We start from the raw sequence: 21,663 nt of genomic DNA on the forward strand, positions 1-21,663 counted from the left end.
TAGAGATCAGAGTTGCTGAGTGCTGGGGAAAGCGGGCATGGCAGCAAAGGCTGCTTTAGCTATAGGTAAGCTAGAAAACTGCCTCGGCTGGCAGATTTCTGGGCAGCAGATTTGGCTCAGCCATGCCGGAGAGGCAGTTGGGTGAAAGCTGCATGGTGCTGTGACCCTGTGCAGCAGGTTGCAATGCCACTAGCTCCCATTTGGCCTGGCGGAGATAGCTGGACCACATTGAGTGGAGTGGGGAGTAGCACACTGAAGCGTTGCTGAGGGCCGTAAATTGGCTTGCGCAGTCTCTGCAGTGGCAGGGGGTAGAGCTGCATCAGCGCAATTCAGTGAATGCAAATTATGGGTCAGCTGGTGTAAACTGGCATAATGCCGCTGCCTTCAGTGGTGGAACTGTGAAGGATTTCTGCTAGCTGCAGCCGATCTGACTCTCTGAAGGCACCATATTAAAGTTATTAAGGTTTTGAAATTACTCCTGCTTGTCATCTGGGAGTAGTGGCTCCTCTGAGCATGCCTATGAGCAGGGGAAGCTAGGAGGGCTGGACCATAGGAGAGAAACGTTCTAATAAAACATTCTATTTCACAGGCAGGTGGTCAGTGCTGCATGACATGTACTGGACACAGAGTTCTTGCCAGCCCCAGCCTGTAGTCTCCTCCAAATTAGATTATGAGAAGCAGCCCTCCTGGTGGCTCAGTAATGGTCTCACACACTCATCCATACCCCAAAGGAGGGAGCTGCAAGCAGTGCAACTGAAATTGTTGTGCAAAGTAAACTACACAAGGCTTCATACAGAATTTAATCTCAAGGGATATTAACTATAATCAAAGAGAGAACAGCAGGAGGGGGAAAGTACTTGAGAAACTCTGAGTTGAATTCTGCACGTAATGGGAAAAAGTTGGCAGATTTCTGGAGAGAGTGTGAGGTGGAGCCTATCCATTTTGCAGGCTCTTCCCTCTGACACCTGTAGTGCTCCTTAGGCCCCATTTCTCTCAGGCAGCACAGCTCACTCCTATGTGCCTGTTCTCTATGGAGCAGAAATTGATGCTGACTGGAACAGCATTAATTTACATGTATGCTAGCCGAAATCTGAAGGGAACATGCCATACAGAGCGTCTGCTCCCCAACTCCACTTCTCACCACTAAGAAGCCCCTGAATATGCTCGAGTCCCATCCATACAGAGATACTGACCGGTGTTTCTGTAAATGAAGGGAACGGTAGCATATCTTGGCAGCTCCACTTTCTCCTTCTTCTCTGGGTTCAGGGTCCTTTCGGCTCATGGTTTTGCTGTCTTCAGTGCCTCACAGTGCATGGAACAGAGGGATCTAGGCCATTTAACATAGAAAATAAGTTGTATTTTGACCTTTCTGCAATTTTCACAAAGCTGCCATGGCAAAGTCAAAAGGATCCATTCATAAAAAAGAGAAAACATGCTCCCCCCCAGTCCCTATTTATTTTGGGACCCAGAAAAGGGTCAATAATCTGCTATTGGTCACAAAAAAAGACAGGACTGGAGGTTCTGGTTCATTGATGAGCCCTTGGGAGAGCACCTCTGTGACGTTCCCCTGGTGTTATCTGGACCAGTGATCTGCTAGGTCACTCCAATCCTCCACTCTGGGAGCCAGCCTTACCCTGCTCTGCTGTGAGAACCCCCACTCCTGGGCTGTTCACACACAGCCTCTAGTGTGTAAACTGCTTGGATTGTGCAACCGAATGAAATGACACTAGCCAATACCTCCGGTCCCAGACACAATGCTAGGAACCTCCATCTTGCAATGTCCAGTTACGCCCGCTGGACGCTGCAAGCTTATGTGAGTTCATCAATTTAACAAAGAAATTGATATGTACCAGGCTTGTTATCCCAAGGGGAGTCTCTGACACACTTCTAACCAAACACACTGCTTCAGGTAGAATAAACAAACAAATTTATTAACTACAAAAAATAGATTTTAAGTGATTATAAATCAAAACAAGTCAGATTTGGTCAAATGAAATAAAAGAAAAGCTCATTCTAAGTTGATCTTAACACTTTCAATGCACTTACAAACTTAGATGCTTCTCACCATAGGCTGGCTGGTTGCCCTTCAGCCAGGCTCTCCCCTTTGATCAACGCTTCAGTCACTTGGTGGTGATGTCTGTAGATGGAGGTGGAAGAGAGAGAGGAAGAACATGGCAAACGACTCTCCCTTTTACTATGTTCTTTCTTCCCTCTTGGCTTCCCCCCCCCTTCAGGGTCAGGTGAGCATTACCTCATTGAAGTCCCTGACTGACCAAGGGAAGGGGGGTGGCTCACTCAAGAGTCCAACAGATCCTTTGTTGATGCCTAGGCCAGTGTTCTTTGTTCCTGTGAGGCTGGGCTGGGTTTATCCCATACATGCCCTGATGAGGTGTGAACTGCCCCTCTGTTCCTGGAGAGTTTTGCCATGAGGATACATTTTCAGCTTCATAACTATATACATGAAATTACAACCTATAACATTACTGTAACATCACTTTAACAACTATGCTCAGTGCATCATGAGCCTTCCGAAGACACCCAACATGACAAACTTTACACAATCATGTTATAAGGATGAACATGGGGATGCAGAGTCTTCCCCCAAGATACAGAGTGTCACGACCTCAAACAGGATTTGGACTTCAGTCAGTAGCCACATTATGTCTCCAGAACCCTTAATTTCCTTGCACCCCAATGTGGGAGCTAGCCTAGTGCAGTCGGTCTGCTCTCCTGAGTAGCAGTACTCCCCAGAGTGCAGCATAGAGTACTGGGATACAACAGAGTTAACAGAGTTGTACTGCTCTCTTATAACTTGATCTCCCACTCAGCCACAGGCATCCTTCCTGGCACACCCAGCCTTGGACTAGAGGAGCCCACAAAGCAGAGGCCGCAAGCAAGCACCTCTGTGTATATGTGTGCTGCCATTCCTGAGCTAGACACACTACAACAAGCAACCCCAGAAAAGGAAGGCAGAGGAGAACTGAAGCCATGAACATTCGCCCTCTGCAGCCATCTAAAGGAGAGGGTGCATGCTGAATGCTGCTAAGGCATGCTACTGTGACAGGATGCTCTTTCTGTGCAATGGGAGACTCCTGGAGGCCTTGTGAGGACCAATACCAATACTTCTTGGGGCTCCACCTAGGGCAACATAACACTATGGTATTCCAATGGGAGCAGTTATTAGTGGCCACCATCAAGCCTTGAACACTGATGAATGCTTGGGGCTGGTGTATGTGTGTATTTCATTTTAGAAGGGACACTGAGGTAAGGTGCCAATCGCAGCTCAGCAAGTCCCCTGGTTAAGTACAAAGCACCACTGGTACATGTTAGTGGGGGGAGCACTGCTGCCAAATAGGTGAAAGAAATAAATCAGCTACAGATATAAAAGCATCACCAGGAGCCTTCGGAGAAGCTGTGTATTATGCAGCCTACTCTAGGCTTGCCAGCATGGGCGGAAAAAGTGCTGACGGTGACAAAAGGAATGGAGAAATTCTCATTCTCACTGGGGCTGAGCTAAGGGAGCAACAAAAGACAGATGTCAAAACACGATTTATCTTGCAACACAAGTTTGACAATCGCGCTGGAAGGCGTGACTTTGAGGCTTCCTGTGTTCTATTTAAAGTGGAGAGTACAAAATGACAGGGAATATATATATATATGGAACAGATGAAGACAAACTGTCACCAAATACAAAATAAGAAAGCAGTAGAGCTAAAACTTCGGAAGGTCACCATCAAACAGATGATCAATGGCCTGATACAAGACATAGCAGATTATTATGTGAACATAGTAGTTACACAATGATCAGCTGAACAAATGCAGAATGATTTTTAAAACTTTCAGTAGGCAATCTCAATAAACATCCCTTTTTCTGAATCCTGGAAATAGCAGCAGAAATACCCCAAGAAAAGGCAGAGTGACCAAGTACCTCTCCAGCCTTCCTATGAGAAATTCCTCTCCTCTCTCACCCACCCTCAAACAGATTTGTGAGTAAATAGATGTACCTTACATTGTGCTTTGACGGTCAATAAATTTGGGTTATGGGAGACAAAGCAGAGGAGTGAATTGCAGAGCAGAAGGCCTCACTCTGGTGGAGCCCTGCCTCCAGTCCCCTGAAGTTCAAATCCATGGATTATCAGTGAAGGATGAAAGGTGATCTCCTAGGTAGCCCAAATTTGGATTATGTGTCACTGAGGGTTGGCGTGTCAAGCGGGGTCACCCCCGTTTGCCCACTATAGGGTTGACACACCCCATCACACACACATCCCCACAAGTCAGGACCAGATGACTTGGTTGAGGGGGCTCCTCCCTCTTCTTCCTTCCCCTCTTTTTCTATCGCTGAATACCTCATTTCACAGGGAAATAGATTCCTGTTTAGGTAGAATATTGGGTGTTCTTCCCCATTCTGCTCCTGAGAAAGCATCACTCCAAGGCCTACCTCTGAGGTGTTGGTCTGAAATATAACCCACTTCGAAAAGTCTGGGCGAAAAAGGACTGGTTCTCAACTTAATCAATCCTTCCAGGTCTGGAAAATGTTTTCATAGTCCATGGACCACTGTTCCCTCCTAGGTTTGGAGTTTTTCCATCTTGTCCAAAAGGGGAACTGCTAAGGTTGCAAAATCAGGCACAAAGCGCCTATAGTAACTGGCCAGCCCAAGAAACTGCCTCACCTGCCTCTTGGTTGAGGTTGCCAGGCAGCCCCTCAGCCCTTGGACCTTATTCATGAGTGGATGCAACCGCCCCAGTCCCATCATGTATCCCAGGTACCCTCCCTCCCTCTATCCTAGGTAGCATTTGGATGGTTTCTTGCAACATGGTGAGGTGTCTTTAATGGTCTTCCCAACTGGAGCTGTATATCACTATGTCATCAGTATAAGATGCTGCGTATTGGTCATGTGGTTGCAACAGCTGAGCCAATGGAAGGTAGCCATGGTCCCATGTAATCTGAATGGCATAGTTATAAACTGGAAAAGGTCTAACAGCGTGGTGAAGGCTGTCTTCTCCAGGGTGGCTGGGATCAGGGGAATTTGCCAATACCTTTTGTCAGATCCAGAGTAGATATAAACTCAACATTCCCTAACAGCTCATCTACCTGGGGCATAGGGTAGGCATTGAATTGGAAGATCACATTGACTTTCTGGAACTCTATGCAGAAGCTCGTGGATCTGTCAGGTTTTGGAACAAGGACAATGGGGCTCCTCCACTCTGTGTGTGATTCTTTCATGACCCCCAGGGTCAGCATTTCCTCGATCTCTTCCTGGATGGCTCCCCACATCATCTTGGGCAGTGGTCAGTGATGATCTCACACCTTCTTCCCTGGTCTGGTGGCTATATGGAGTTAGTCATATTTGTCTGTCCAGGCTGAGATGATAGTATGGCTGTATCCATCGGACAGGAGCCCACTTGCTGCTGTTGCTGTCCACTGAGCTCCTGCCCAGTGGATACAGTTGTTGAGTCGGAGGGGTTCAACACAACTGACGCCAATTCTAGTTCAGCGGGGTAGAGGGCAATCAACATGCCCTTCTGAGCCTTCCACGCCTTTAAGAGGTTGACATGGTACACTCAGGTGCTTTGTCACTGCCTGGGTAACCAAACTTCACAGTTTACCGACCTGACCTTTTGGATCACTTCAAATGGCCCCTGCCAGTTGGCCAACATCTTGAACTCGGACAAGGGAAGCAACAATAGTACCTGGTCACGGAGGTCAAAGGTCTGGAGCTGGGTCCCCTGGTTGTATCTTTGCTCCTGGGACTCCTGGGCTTTTATCAAGTTCCCATTAAGCCTTTCTCCTTGACCATCGGTTTATGGGTGGTAGATGGATGTCTTTAGGGCATGAATGTTCAACAGCCTGCACAACTCCACCATTATTCAAGATGAAAAGTTGGCCCCCCAATCCATTAGTATCTCCTTTGGTATCCTGACACAGGTGAATATTTTCAGGAGTTCTGTTATTATGTCAGTCGCAGTTGTTGAACGCAACAGGATGGCTTCAGGGTATCAGGTCACGTAGTCTACCACTACCAATATGTGGTGGAACCCTGACCCGCATTTCTCTAAGGGTCCCATCAGGTCCATACTGTTCCTTTCAAAAGGCACTCCCACCACTGGGAGGAGGATCAGCAATGCCTTGGGTATTCATTTAGGGCCAGCGCGTTGGCATTCTGGACAGGAGGCACAAAAATAACTCACTTCCTTGTGAATGCCAGGCCAGAAAACTTTAAGGGCCACCCTCTGTAAAGTCTTCTCCTGCCCCAGGTGTCCGGCCCATTGCACTGAGTGAGATAGATGCATCAGATCCCATTAGAACTTCCGGGATACCAGTAGATATTGCAGTATCTCCTTGGTCATAAGCGGTCATTGTGGACTTTGAAGTGGGGCCCTTGACGTACCTTTTGATTGTTCCCCCTTCCTCCTTGGTGTTGGTCATTTGTTCCCATGCACAACTCAGTGTTGGGTCTTCCCTCTGCTCCCTCATGAAATCTCCATCAACCAATCATGTCCCATTTCCTCCAGCACATTGGAGTTTAAATTACATATGTGTAAAAGAAGCTATGGGAACAGATATAGCAGCCAGTGATAAAGTTAGTATGAAACATTAATTCTAATTTACACAAGATACAAATTCTATTAGAGGTTTAGGAATATAGATATCCGACCCTAATTAGAATATTTATTTGAGTGGATTTATATTCTACTTCTTAATCTTAAAGATGACATAGAAAGTTGGATGAATGTATTTGTTTCATGGTTAGAAAGAATCACTCCATTCAATTGAAGGGAATGCAAAGACTTTGTTGATGATCCAAAGGAATTTTTTAATTCAATGGAAATAAACAAGAGTCTTGGAACTCCCAAACATTAGAAGCTACTATTAAACTGAGCAATGATGGGCAATTATTGGCAGGATTTGAGCTTTGCAGTTGAATCATTGGATTAATGAAAGCAGAAACTATGTGAGGACAACTGTTTTAAATATATACATAAAAATAGATTGACCCAGGAAATTATTTATTAATAATTCAATTACTAAACTTGGGAAATCTGGGATCCTGTGTATTCAAAATATGGTCTGACATCATTTCTATCCTTCATGGTGCATATGCAAAAACTAGCACTACAGTAGGTAGTTAGATGGCTGTCCTGCTGCCCATTCTCACACCCTTTGCAGGAAGGGGGTTGGTTTTTTTTATCCCTCAGGAAGCACAAGGACTATAGCTGTGCTCAGGTAGTGCTAATAATAAGATTATTAACTTGCTTAACTAAGCATATGCTGAATGCTTTGCTGGAATGGGACCATAGTGCTCAGCACCTTGCAGGATTGAGCCGTCAGTACACAGGAACACAAGAAGGGGTAGAAGAGGACACATCCCATTGCACTAGCCCTTATTTTTATAAGGTAATTAGCCAGTTTTAAAGGGCTACCACTGTGCAGGTCTTAAAAAGCAAAAGTAGTCGTGTGCTACAAACATTGTTTGCTGTGTGGATCAAAGTGATGGATGAGAAGATTTGATAACAACGCCGAAAGGGAGTACATGGAAAGATCCCTGTGCACATCTCCTTTATATTCTTTGATGCTGCTTGAATATAAGAACAGACTGTGACAGATATTAGGGACCCAGGGGCTTTCTTTGAGACTACTGGATCACCTGTATAAATTTTATATGTATCTGTATTGGCTAGACTTTATATTTTAACTCTATGGAGGAGTTATAGGGGGTTCCCACTGAAATGAAAATCACTGGGAGATAATTAATGCAAATCCCTAGGCAGGTAAACAAGTCTGGAGAAGACTTGCCCCTTAGGAGAAATTACATAGACTGGTTTGAATTTGTTGAAGTAGGCTAACAAAGAACTGAGAACTTTTAGAAAGAGACCAGCATGGTGAGGGAGGTCACTGTCGCTTGATCCAGGAACTGATGACACTGTGACCAAGAGAGAAACCCTGTGGGAAGGATTTGAAGTATTTTGTTATGAACAAGATCTCCATGTAGAAGATGAGTGACTGCCAGTGTAAGTGTTTCTATCCATTTCAATTGGATTTAGATCAAGTTATACAGATGGAAACTCAATTTAGAACATTTTTCTTTCTGTATGTGCATACTTTTCTGACTTTTTCCACTAAATATTCAAATTAAATTAATGGAATGGAGAATTATATTCTCCAATTAACAAGATCCAGTGGCTGGAAGTTGAAACCGGGGTGGGTTGATTTAAATCAAAACTATTTACATCATCAATTTTAATCATGATTTAAATCAGAGTGCCAACCTCAGAGGAGACTGTCAGGAAGCAGGGCACAGCCCCCAAACTGGCTGTATGTTCTATAATTAGATTTCACCAACCCAGTAACAAGCATCAACATCTAAAGCACTATAACAGTCCCACCGTGGACAGTTCCCTTGGGAATTCCCATCTATCTTGCCACCCAGGCAAGCTGGACTTAGTGAGAGATGGTTGCTATACACCAAAGATAATAAAATATTCAGGTTATTCCCAGTCCAAAAGGAGTAGTCACTTACCACAGGTCAATTTGCACCTTAGATTTCATGCCAAAGAAAATGATTGTAGCCAATCCTATAGTAAACAATCTAAGGATTTATTAACTAAGAAAAGAAATGAGAGTTGTTACAAGGTTAAAGCAGGCAAGCATATAGACACAAATGAGTTACAGTCTGTGGTTCCAAAAGGTGGCAGAGTTGGAGTAATTATCAGCTCTGAATCTCTTTTAGGGCTAACCCAGGTTGACCCTGGAGATCTCTGCTTCTGTTTCTTAATTGTGGCCCTGTGAGAGTCCAAACAGCAAAAGAAATGAAAAATTTTCTTGTCGGTTATTTTTATTTCCTTCTTCTAGAATTCAAGGTGCTGGTATGAGCCCTTTTGCATGTAGCCTCTTCATGGGTGTAAAAGGGCAATTAACAAAGTCTTTGTATTGTGATGTCCGGCAATGGCCCATTTAGTTTTGATAGGCCTTCTTGATGAGCAGGAGATGATCCTTCCTGACTGGATTCACAGTTTCAGAGCAAACATTTTTTTACAGTAACAAAGCAAAAACTTAAATATTACCATATAGCAGGTGATAAAAAAATTATAAATGAGATTAATGAATGCAGCATCTTACAAGAATTCCATAAAGTCTAAACACTAAACACATTTTTATAAGTCCAATACCCATTTTAACCATACTAACACACAGGTCAAACAGACTGGTTTCCAGCAATGATTTTCTCAGTGCTTGTCTGAGACCTAAAACCTTAGCAAGAGCTGGCATCTGGTCTGCCAGTATCACAACATGGATGGAAATTCAAATTCAATTAAAAATGCACAGAACAGCATTTAAATTTTTTTATTAATTAAATCTACCTTAAATATGCTGGATACATAAAAAGTAAGTTTATCAAAACATGTTTTGCATTTAATACAACTGTTTTATTAAACAAAGAATGTATTATCTGCTAGTGAATTGAACTGATTGTTTCTGGTCATTGTGTCCTTCAACATTTTAGAACTAGTAGATCTCATCCTCTCACATAGGTTGTCAATTTCAAATTTAATTTTAAACAGGTTCTTTTTAATAAATCTTTATTTAATTTAAATAATAAAAAAAGTCAAATTTCAATAAAAACAATCTGATTTTTAATATCAATATTTACCCACCCTGGTTGTAACTAGACAAATTAAACTAGAAATAAAGCACAAATTTCTAATAGCGAGATAACGACTTGCCTACAGATGTGGTAGATTACCCATGATTTGGAATCTTTAAATAAAGATTGGCTGTATTTCTAAAACAGTGGTTTTCAACCCATGGTCCATGGATGACTGGGGATCTGCAGACTGTCTACGATTTCCAAAGAGGTTCGCACCTTCATTTGAAATTTTTAAGGGCCCACAAATGAAAAAAGGTTGAAAACCACTGTTCTAAAATATATGCTGTATTCTGACCACAAGTTTTAGGTTTGATGGTAGAGCTGAGCTGTGGAGTCATGGTAGTGGAGGTTTGTGAGGCAATGAAGACTGTAGTTTACCTACAGGTGATTGGCATTGTGATGGGGCATATGCCCCACAGTGGTGGAGAAAGGGTTAAAAGCAGCCCTGGGGAGGCTGTGCAGCAGGCAGCCAATCAGGGCAGAGCAGGCCCATATATAAAGAGAGCTGCAGGGCAGAGGAGTCAATTCCCTCTTGGGAGCCCAGGGGGAAGGGACTCAGTCCTGAAGGACTAAGGGAACCGCCAGCACCCTGGACAGAGCAGTGCTGGGCCGGGTCAGAGGAGAGAGAGGGAGCTCCAGCCTGACTGGCTGAAAGTCTGAAGCCCTGATACAGGGGCAGAGAAGGTGCTAGGCTATGGGAAAGTGGCCCAGGAAAATGGACAGCGGGAGTTGAAGGAGATGTAGCGTGTGGCTGCCACCTAGAAGGTCCTTGGGTCAGGACCCGGAGTAGTGGGCAGGCCTGGGTCTCCCAGCCCCCCTGACCCCCACTTGCCACTCAGGGGAAGGGCTACAGTTTGCCACTGCGACAAATGGCTATAACCTTGGGTTGCAGTCAGCCACGGAGGCGAGTGGCTGGACAGAGAACTGCTGTTCCCCCGAAAGCAGGGAGAATGGAGTGGGGTGTCCTGAAGAAGACACCGCAATCCTTGAGGTGATGCGGGCCCGGAGCAGAAGTGATGGCAGGTGAGACACCACCGGAGGAGCGCGCCCTAGGAAAGGCTGAGCTAATTCCCAGAACAACCAGCAGGAGGTGCCACGGTGGTGAGTTGGAACTGTTACACGTGGTGGAGAACGCGGCCACGTGGTCACTTCTTCAGTTTTTTAACCACAAAAACTTATGCCCAAATAAATCTGTTAGTCTTTGTTTTTGTGGATATAGACTAACACAACTACCTCTGATACTTGACACCATGGGGATGGACTCTTATTAGAGAGCCTGGGTGGCCCGGCTCATTGAGCAGCAATGAGGGTTGTTCCAGCTGCTGCGGGAGGAGGCCCCTGGCACTTACTGGAGGCCAGGCACCAGGGACCACAGGCCGGTGTCTGGGCCAAGAAATTGTTTCACCTGTGGGCAACCAGAACACTTCAGATGGGAGTCCCCATACCGGGATGGAGCGTGGAGGCCCCACCCAGAGACTAAGGAAGAGAAGCCTGATAGAGACCTCTCTGTGAAGCAAACAGGACGGCAACTGGCATGTTGGGCCTGTAGGAAGCCAAGGCACCTGAAGAGGGAGTGCCCGTACGGGACTTGCAGGGCTCAGGCTAGCCCCAAGGGAGAGGCTACACCAGGGATAGGCGTGGAGAAGGCTGTGGCCAAGGGAAAGCATGAGGGGTGCTTCCAATGCCACGAAGAGGGCCATATAAAATGGTATTGCCCCCTGAGGCAGAAGGGGGGGATGTCTGAGACACAGGCTCAGGCTGAGACTGGCCAAAAGAGAGTGGCAATGAGGACTGGGATCCTCAGAGAAAGATCAGCTGGGACAGAGAGGCCCCAGATAAAAAAGGGGAACCCACACCAGGGTGGGATGGACTATCGTGGGGACACAAAGAGAAGGGGGAATCCATGCGGGAGCCAAGAAGGCTACAGTGGGGACCCAAACCCTGGAAGAGGGAAGCAGGTTGCTCCAGACAGTGGAGAACCTGCAGCAGGAAAGGGATTCCCTGTGGGCCCAGCTGAGAGGAAAGTTGGGGAGAGAGAATCCCCTTCCCTCCCTCCCCCGCTGCAGGGAGTTGTCTTAAGGAGGAGGGTGTGTGATGGGGCCTCTGACCCACACTGGTGAAGAAAGGGTTAGAAGCAGCCCCGGGGAGGCTGTGCAGCAGTAATCAGGGAAGAGCAGGCCCATAAATAAAGAGAACTGCAGGGCAGAGGAGTCAGTTCCCTCTTGGGAGCCCAGGGAGAAGGGACTGTTCTGATGTGGTCAGTGCAGCAGACATCTACCAGTGCATAGAGGGGGACAGGGTCAGGAAAAAAGGGTTCAGTACATTGTGGGAATGGGGGTGGAGGACTATTCAAACTCAAAAGATATTGTACATCCACCTTACCCCCATTCACACTGCAAACTGGCACGGGATGGGGCCAGGCCACAGCTAGCATGTGAACTTACCCACATACCTCAGGCATGCTAGCTTGCTTGCCCCCTACTCACTGTGAGACATGTGCTTCAGGGGTTCCAGTGTGAACAATGGGGTGGTTATGGAACAAGTCCATGCATGGAAATGTGTACCATCTCTACTGTAGACATACCCTAGAATGGGGCTGGGCAGGATACATTTTCTGAAGTTTGTCTATTGCTAATCTTTTTATTATTATTATTTTATTTTTAAGTTTGGCCCATTGTGTTGCTTGGTTTCATTAAGTTTCTTAAAAATGTGACTTTTTCAAACTGTATGGTCATGATGTGTGGTGTTTTGTTTTGTTTTTAATTGGTACCTAAGGTTAGTGTTGTATCACCCAGGCAAGGTATTAAACTTCAACAGAACTTTATTTACAGTGGAAATCTCTTTACCAAGCTGCTGCTGCACACACTGTAACTCTCACTCAGTCCCCTCAGCTCCTCCCCCCTCCTTCCTGTTTCCTGTCCTTTCAGACTCCCAACAGCCAGTGCTCCCAGTTCTAATAATACAAGCAGCATCTAAACACCATATTCCCTCCTCTCTTAAGAAACTTTCCCAAATAAAATAAACATTGTTGTTCTAACCACAGGAACAAATATGAAACAAGACACTATACTATTGGCAAAAATATTACACTGAAAACACTGTAGATACTACATAACATAGTCTCTAGTCCAGGCAGGTGGTCGTCTGGATCTGACAGGCCGTCTCTCAAGCCCCGGTTCCAGTGCAATGTCTTGTGTTGGTTCTATGGTGAAGTCATCCAATGCAGACTGGGTGTTGGCATAATCTCCTCTTGGTGCATAGGCAGGTGCAAGATAAGAAGCATTCCATACCCGCCCATCAGAAAGTCGATAGGTATAAGATCCCTTCTTCTCTATGATTTTAAGAGGAGCTGTGAATTTATGGTCCCCTTTGCGTAAAATTCCAGGTTTTCGTATTCTAACAAAGGAACCACACTCAAACTTTGGTTCCTTAGCACCCCGCTATTTGTCTGTGAAAGCCTTAGACTTTGCTTGGTTCTGTTCATCTGTCTTTCTCACATCATCCTTGTTTGGGGCATCAGGTCGTGCCTTTAACAATCCAGCAATGTTCAGTTTAGTATTCAGCTGTTTCCCATGCAGTAACTCTGCGGGTGATCTTTGCGTTGTGGCATGTCGTCTAGCCCGGTATGCTTGCAAGAAATCAGTAGTGAAGGGTATCCACAATCGCCCTTCCAGTTTAGCTGTTTGCAAACTCTCTTTCAAACTTCTGTTAAACCGTTCGATTTCCCCATTGGCTTGAGGGTAATATAGGGATGACCTTCTGTGTAAAATGTTCCTCTCTGCTAAAAAAGTTTCAAACTCCAGGGAAGTAAATTGACTACCATTATCTGAAACCAGTTCTTTGGGGTTACCTTCCCGGCTAAAAACTGAAGAGAGGAACTTAATTACTGTAGCAGAAGAAATTTGCGATGTAAACGCTACCTCAGGCCATTTGCTGAAATAGTCTATTAAAGTGATGGCATAACGACAGTCAATTGGAGCAGTATCAAAGGGTCCTACAATGTCAATCGCCACTTTTTCCCATGCAGATTCAGGAAGAGGAACAGGCTGTAATGGAGGGTTACATGTCAGTGCTGTCTTATCATGCATTTGGCAAGTGACACAGGATTTTATGAGTGCTTCAGTTTGAGAGTCCATCCCTGGCCACCAATACAGATCCCGTAGTCGTTGTTTGGTTCTGACAATTCCTTGATGAGTATTGTGTGCCAGGTGAATGAGTTTTGACTGTAATTCTTCTGGCACAAGTAGCTGGTGTGTACCTCGTAGCACACAGCCATCGAGCAAAGAAAGTTCATCCCGAACTCTAAAATAAGGCAGCAAAACTGGGTCAAGGTTTTTAGGGTTACTGGGCCATCTCTTTGTCAGAAATTCCTGCAGTTTTTGTTGAATTGGACATGCTGAACAAGCAGCTTGAAATTGTTCTCTTGTAACTGCAGTAAGAGTACTTGTAATAAGCGCAAGTACTACAGCCTCATCCTCTGGTGGACCATCTGGTGAAGGCAAAGGCAGGCGAGAAAGGCAATCAGCTACCACATTTTCGTTTCCAGGCTTATATTCCAGTTCATAATTGAAAGAGAGTAGTCCTGCAGACCATCTAGCAATACGATATCCTGCTCTTCCCAGTCCTTTCGTGGTGAGCAATGTCGTCAAAGGGCTGTGGTCTGTGCGCAACTTGAACGTGCGGCCCCACAGGTAAGTTCTCCATTTTTCAGTAGCCCAGACACAAGCAAGTGCTTCTTTTTCAACTGTAGAATATTTTCTCTCAGCATTACTTAGTGTCCTTGAAGCAAATGCAACAGTCCTCTCAGTGTTGTCCTCATGAAGTTGTGTGAGGACAGCCCCAAGTCCATAATCAGAAGCATCAGTAGTTACAATTGTGGGCAATGCGGGACTGAATAGTGCAAGTACTGAACTATGTACAAGCAAGTCTTTCACCCTTTCAAAACTAGCTTGTGCATCCGTTGTCCACACTAAGCTTGAACTTCTCTGTAGTAATTCTCGTAACGGTTCAATGACAGAAGCATAATTGGGAATGAATTTTGCATACCAGGAGGTAAGACCCAAGAAGGCATGTAAGGTTTGTAAATCTGTTGGAGGAGGAGCATTTGAAATTGCCAGGGTATGATCTGGATCAGGTTTTAGTCCAGCCTGTGAAATTGTATGCCCCAGAAAGAAGAGTTCAGTTTGTCTAAATTTGCATTTGGACCTATTGAGCTTGAGGCCTGCTTTGCTGATGCAGTTTAGTAAGACTGCAGGTTATTGTCATGCTCCTCAGTAGTATTTCCAAACACAATAATATCATCCAAATAGCACTGAACTCCATGTTGATTCTTCAGAATCAATGACATCATTTTTTGGAAGGCACTTGGCGCTGATGCGAGACCATATGGAACACGTTTAAAACGAAATAGTCCCTCATGTGTAATAAATGCTGTGAGGTCTCTGCTATCTTCATGAAACATAACCTGGTGGTATGCGCTCTGCAAATCAAGAGTAGAAAACATCTTTGCTCCACGGAGTTCTGCAAATACTTCTTCTATGTGAGGAGGAGGATGGCTGTCAATCACAATAGCTTTATTTGGCTCCCTTAAGTCCACACAAAGGCGAATGTCTCCACCCTTCTTCTGCGTCACTACTATAGGTGAAACCCATTCCGAGGAGTTAATCTCTTCAATAATGTCCTTTTGAATGAGTTTTCTAAGTTCCTCTGAAACAGCTTCCCTGACTGAAAATGGTAAGCACCATAATTTCTGTTGTACAGGCATCACATTATTCCGCATTTTAACTTTATGCAGAAACTCATAAGCACAGCCGAGTTTCTCCTCAACCTGGAGTTGGGTCCCAGCTGAAACTGGTGTGTGTACCGCAAGAGTGCTTTGCTGAGGAAGATCAATTCGTCCATTAACTACCCTGAGATTTAAAGCAGCTAATAAATCTCTGCCAAGGATAGCAGTGCCTTTGTAGAACTCCGCAGTTACACAGCAATCATCAAAAGTAATTATTGCTGGCAGGCAGCCATGTACTGGAATATGGTTTTTCAAATAGCATACCAAGTGAAGTTTGGGTTCAGTAAGAGGCACATCTTTAAAGTAATGCAAATAGATGGAATCAGGTAGTATAGATACTGCTGAGCCAGTGTCCAACATTAGCTGAATAGAGTGTGATTTGCCTGAGGGTATGGCAGAAACATTTACAGTGCACTTTATCTGTTCTGGAATATGTGCAGTAGTGATTTTGTCCACACTCAGCACAGTAACATCTGGTATTGTAACTGCATGCACCTGTTGATTGAACTGGCTACTGCGACATACTTTAGCAAAATGCCCAGTCTTTTTGCAATGATTGCACTGAGCTACTTTTGCTGGACATCCTGTGTAGCTTCCAAGATGTTGTGGGGATCCACAGCGAAAGCATGCTTTTACTGTATTTTGCATTTGCTGATTCAGTGGCTTTTCATTAGTTTTCCTTTTGCAATTGTTTGTCTGCAGTGACAGTGAACTTTTCTGCAAAGGAGTCACAGCCTGGACTGGGCCTCCTGTACCCTTGCTCATTATTTTGGCTTCAGCTGTAGCTGACTCAATCTGAGTAGCAATGGTTATTGCTTTTTCTAGTGTAAGTTGTGGTTCTAGAAGTAAGTGTTCTCTTACACGAAGCGTGGTTGTTTTCTCAATGAGCTGGTCTCTAATCATCTCATCTGCCATATTCCCAAAGTCACAAATTACAATCAGACTCCTCAGGGAAGCCATATACTGCATTATAGTCTCCCCTGGTTTCTGCTCACGCTGGCGAAATCTGTAGCGATTAGCTACTACATTCACTTTTGGCACAAAAAAGTTCTTTAATGCCGTGAGTGCAGTCTCATATTTATCATCTGCAAGGGGAAACGTGTAAAATATATGCTGCCCTTCTGCTCCAAGGCAGTGGATTAGCAGAGCACGCTTTCTTACTTCAGAAATCTCTGTAGCACTGATTGCAAGCAGATAAGTCTCAAACATATGGATCCAGACAGTAAAAGCAATTGGAGGCTCACCTGGGTTTTGCAGAAAGGGTGCAGGTGGGTTCAGAGGCAGAAGATCCCATCCTCATCACCAAAATGTTGTATCACCCAGGCAAGGTATTAACAAACTTCAACAGAACTTTATTTACAGTGGAAATCTCTTTACCAAGCTGCTGCTGCTGCTGCACACACTGTAACTCTCACTCAGCCCCCTCAGCTCCTCCCCCCTCCTTCCTGTTTCCTGTCCTTTCAGACTCCCAACAGCCAGTGTTCCCAGTTCTAATAATACAAGCAGCATCTAAACACCACAGTTAGACTCCTGAATCCATCTTTAGGCACCTCAATAAGTGGCCTAACTTTTCTACTCAGCAGCTCCCATTGATTCTAGAAGCTTGACTTTGGAGTCCCATTTTTTAAAATCTTGGCTATTAAATTTTGGATTTTGACTTCTAGTATAATCTACCCAGGGCCGGCTGCAGGCACCAACTTACCAAGCAGGTGCTTGGGGCGGCCACTTCGGAGAGGGGCGGCACATCCAGCTGTTCGGCGGCAATTCGGCGGACGGTCCCTCACTCCTGCTCGGAACGAAGGACCTCCCACCGAATTGCCGCCGCAGATCGCGATCACGGCTTTTGTTTGTTTTTTGTTTGACTGCTTGGGGCGGCCAAAACCCTGGAGCCGGCCCTGAATCTACCTTCTTGTTTGCCCAATTTTAAATAGAGGGGATATACCTTTTTAATCCAGGGTGTGTAGTTTATTTATACTTTGGCATACTTGCTAGACAACTGTGGTGTATTCATGTAAGAGGTGTGTCTCTTTAATTGCTCTGTTTATCTGTTTGTTTCTCTGATTCTTTTCCTCTTTGTTCTAAAGGTTGGTCTTTGATACAAAACATCAACAGGTTAGTGTGTTTAACTCTCCTAAAGAGCATTAATAAACATCTTTAAAATATCTCCTTCTTGAATACTAGGCCTGTGTGTCTGTTTATCTGTTTGCTTAGGTATCTGTGCCATGCTCTCTGTAGTATTGGAGTGGGGAAAGACATATGAATATTTAAATAGCTCTTGGAGAGTTGGAACTACATGACCTACCCAGTTCCTGATGAGACAATTTAGCCTCTTTCTCTCTTCATCAATACAGTGTAAATAGGGCCTTACCAAATTCACGGTCTGTTTTGTTCAATTTCACGGTCATAGGGTTTTTAAAATCATAAATTTCATGGTGTCAGATATTTAAATCTGAATTTTCACAGTATTGTAATTGTGGGGGTCCCAACCCAAAATGGGGAGTGCAAGGCTATTGTGGGGGGGTCGCAGTATTGCCACCCTTACTTCTGTGCTGCTGCCTTGAGAGCTGGGCAGCCAGAGGGCGGCTGCTGGGTGGGCACCCAGCTCTGAAGGCAGCTCCACCAGCAGCAGGAGAGCAAAAGTAAGGGTGGCAATACCATACCATGCCATGCAACCCTCACTTCTGCGGTGCTGCTGGCGGCAGCGCTGCCTTCAGAGGTGGACTCCCATCCGACAACCGTGGAGCTTCCTGCAAGCCACGGGAGGTTCCTGGTAGGGTTGCCAACCCTCCAGGATTGTTCCAGAGTCTCCAGGAATTAAAGATTAATTAAAGATTATGTCATGTGATGAAACCTCCAGGAATACATCCAACCAAAATGGGCAACTCTTGTTCCCAGAGATGGGTCTGACCCAGCCTCGGGAGCAGACTATGCAGAAGAAAAGGAAGTCCTATCACTCCCCACTCCGTCCAGAACTAGCAGCTGGAGCCCAACACACAGTAGGAGCCCCCAGCTGGGGCACCCCCAGCCCTGTCTCTCCCTGGCTCCAGGCCCAGCCCTTGGGAGTTAAAGGGGTCTTGGGCTGGTTGTGTGTTGGGGGGGAGGAGGGTGAGCACAGCAGCCCCCAACCACGGGGCCCTCAACAGTCACCCACTCGCCCACCTGTAAGGCCAGCCCTACCCCCCCAAAAGTGACGGTGCCACCTATACCATGCCACCCTCACTTCTGGACTGCTGCTGGTGGTGGCGCTGCCTTCAGAGCTGGGCTCCCGGCCAGCAACAGTCGCTCTCTGGCCACCCCACTCTGTGAAATCTGGTCTCCGCTACAATAGCCAGATTTCATGGGGGAGATCAGATTTCAGTCTGTGACGTGTTTTTCACGGCCGTAAATTTGTTATGGCCCTAAGCATAAAGCAGTTTTTTACTTTGAAAATAAGAATATTTTCAACTACAGTAAACAAAGTAAACAAAATCAATCTAGAATATACTTAGGATAATCAAAACAGAAGTAAATCAGTTTAGACAGGCCATTAAGCAATATGGAACAGCTGATGATAAAACTCTAGAATCAGGTGGGATCCATTCCATAATTATTATGTAAACAACATAGGGAAGCCATTTGCACATAATATAGTGTTATGTGTAAAATATCTTTGTGTACTGACAACCATTGATTGGATGGAAGTGTCCAAACTTGTGAACTAACTTCAGTAATGTGGAAGATATTCAGACCACCTACGGACAGACTAGGGGGACTCCAAGGAAATGATGATGAAACTAACAATCTGTAAATTCATAAAGAGCATGCCGATACTACTTGAGAATGTTTAAAGAAGGATTGACAGAGCTGTAATATTTATGACATGAGCATCCTCCCTTTTTGTACTTTATACTCAACAAAAGTGCAGCCTGAGAGCCAAATGCACTGAACCCTAAAATGTAGCTCATGCCCAACTTTCTGGTACACTGTATCTGTAACTTAGCTATACAAGCACAGCCCATGAAGAAGAGTAATGACTTGGCCAGGCCAGAGTATTGAGACTATCATTCTTTTCCAATGATCCTTATGATGTATTGTCTGCCTCTTTCATTGAGCCTCCTGCTGCCACTGGAGTTCACTCTATTCTTCCCAGAATAAGGTCCATTAGCAGCAGGGTTACTATTTATCAAAGACAATTTTTATAGGGGCAATTTTCCAGTTGTGTGCATCTAGTTTTATTTCTAAAAGATGACAGAGTGTATATACACAAGTTGCTGCCCTCAGGCTATTGGCAAGACATCAGTATGTTCCTTGATGTCACAAAGTTTGGGCACATTATATACAATATTGCAGAAAATATAGTGATTCAAATCATATTATCAAAAACTTTGTTCTCTGACGACAATGGTAGCAACTTCTTCCTCATTACAGTTGCCTTTCTTAAAATTGATCTGTGACTCCCATTATTTAGTCTCAGAGATTCCTGACATCAGAAAAAACTTGGACTTCAATTAGCAGTCATTTGACTGATACTTTAACATTTCTTTTCTTATAGACTGAAGGGTTTGGAGGAAGCTGGTGGTATTAAATATCCTAGCAACATGTGGAACTTGACACAGAAAACATTTACCTTTGCTTTCATCTCCAAGAACGGTGTAAATAGTTGAATTGACAAAAGACCCAAGGAGAGAAATGTTCTGAATTCAATGTAATGATTCAGCCTTACTTCAGTGATAGTTATGATAGCATAAACTAGGCAGCAGTGTTTATAGTTGCTCACTGTTGATCCCACATCTTATTCACTGTGTCTTATCCAGAATGCGAATCAAAATATTAATGGCTGCAGCATGGTTGGTGGGATATACTGGCAGGTCTTTAGCCATTTCCGTAAAGATTTTTGTTCTCACTTTAAAAATTGCATATGTTAATAGTCTAAACATTTGAGTTTCCATTTTTCAACATCCCTAATAGGAGGCAAGAGGAATAAGGCTCATTCCTGGAAACTGTGTCAAAATTGAATTGGATGCCTTGAACACCTGCAAAATGCTAAGTGCTCATAAATTACCATTGTTTACGACTCCTCTGGGCTCCACTGTACCTGAATCTGGAAAATATCAAGACTTATTAATCTTGTACGAGGGGCAGCTTTGCTTATAATTGTGTCTGTTAGTCTTCTTATTGTTTCTATCAATATCTGTTCCTTCAGATTGCCAGTAAGGGGCCTCTTCTCTCTCACAACGTCACTGGCTGGAGTTTGTCAATGCTCTGAACAGTTCCTCCAGACCGCCCCCCCTCCACTTCCTGTCATCTCTGAGTAAATAAACTGGCTCAAAATGCATCATGTATTTCCAAACAGTGTGATATTCATAAGCTGTTAGGTAGGTCTGGTAACTCAAACATCCTTACTTATTCATCAGTGGGTTATGTTATACTACTAATTGTGATATTGGGAACCGTACCTTTAATTGGTATGGCTTCCCAGACAGGATATCTGGGGAGGGGCACTTCAGAAGTCCATGTTGTGTTATACAGAGGCAGTTAGAACTATGTCATTGAATAAAGATGATTTTTTTCAAGTACTTTGGGCCCAGAGGCCTGGATCGAAAAAGGGACTTAGGCATTGCAACACTGAGCATCATGGCACCTAACTTTCAGGCATCTGGAAAATCACAGGAGCAACACTGCGATCCACAAAGCCTGAGCTTGGTGACCTGTCTCCCTATACAATGAATGGGGATAGATAAGTGCTTTAGAATGTGATCCTCCAAAAACAATACGCTGGGGAGGGGTGCTGCCTACGCTAGCCAATGGGAGATGCCAATGAAAGGGGTGTGTCCTAAGCCCTTCCCCTTTCTCAGATATAGGTGCCTATTAAGTCCAAGCTGCAAGGAGGTGCCTATCTGTATTTAGCAATCCACTAACAGGAACCCCTGTCCTGGACTCAGGAGGTTCAGGTGCCTAAGTAGTTTCTTGTGGGAATGAGTTAGGCACCTGCCACACTCCACAAAAAATGACTGGAGGAGGTGATGGTGCACATCCAAAACTTTTAGCTGGGGTTAGTGCATTCACCAGGAATGTGGAAGACCCAATTTCAATTCCCCCCTCTGCTGGAGCTTTGGGATATCCCACCTCTCAGGAAGGGGCTGTAACTCTGATTTGGGGAATATGGAGTTTAGTTTAGGCTACACAGTTTTGTTTGGTTTTTTAACCACTACACCACCAGCTCTAACCATTGGGCTATGGGATATTCTGATG

Source organism: Terrapene carolina, unplaced genomic scaffold, assembly GCF_002925995.2.
Source record: "Terrapene carolina triunguis isolate 2854851 unplaced genomic scaffold, T_m_triunguis-2.0 Scaffold22, whole genome shotgun sequence".
Classification (NCBI taxonomy): Eukaryota; Metazoa; Chordata; order Testudines; family Emydidae; genus Terrapene; species Terrapene triunguis.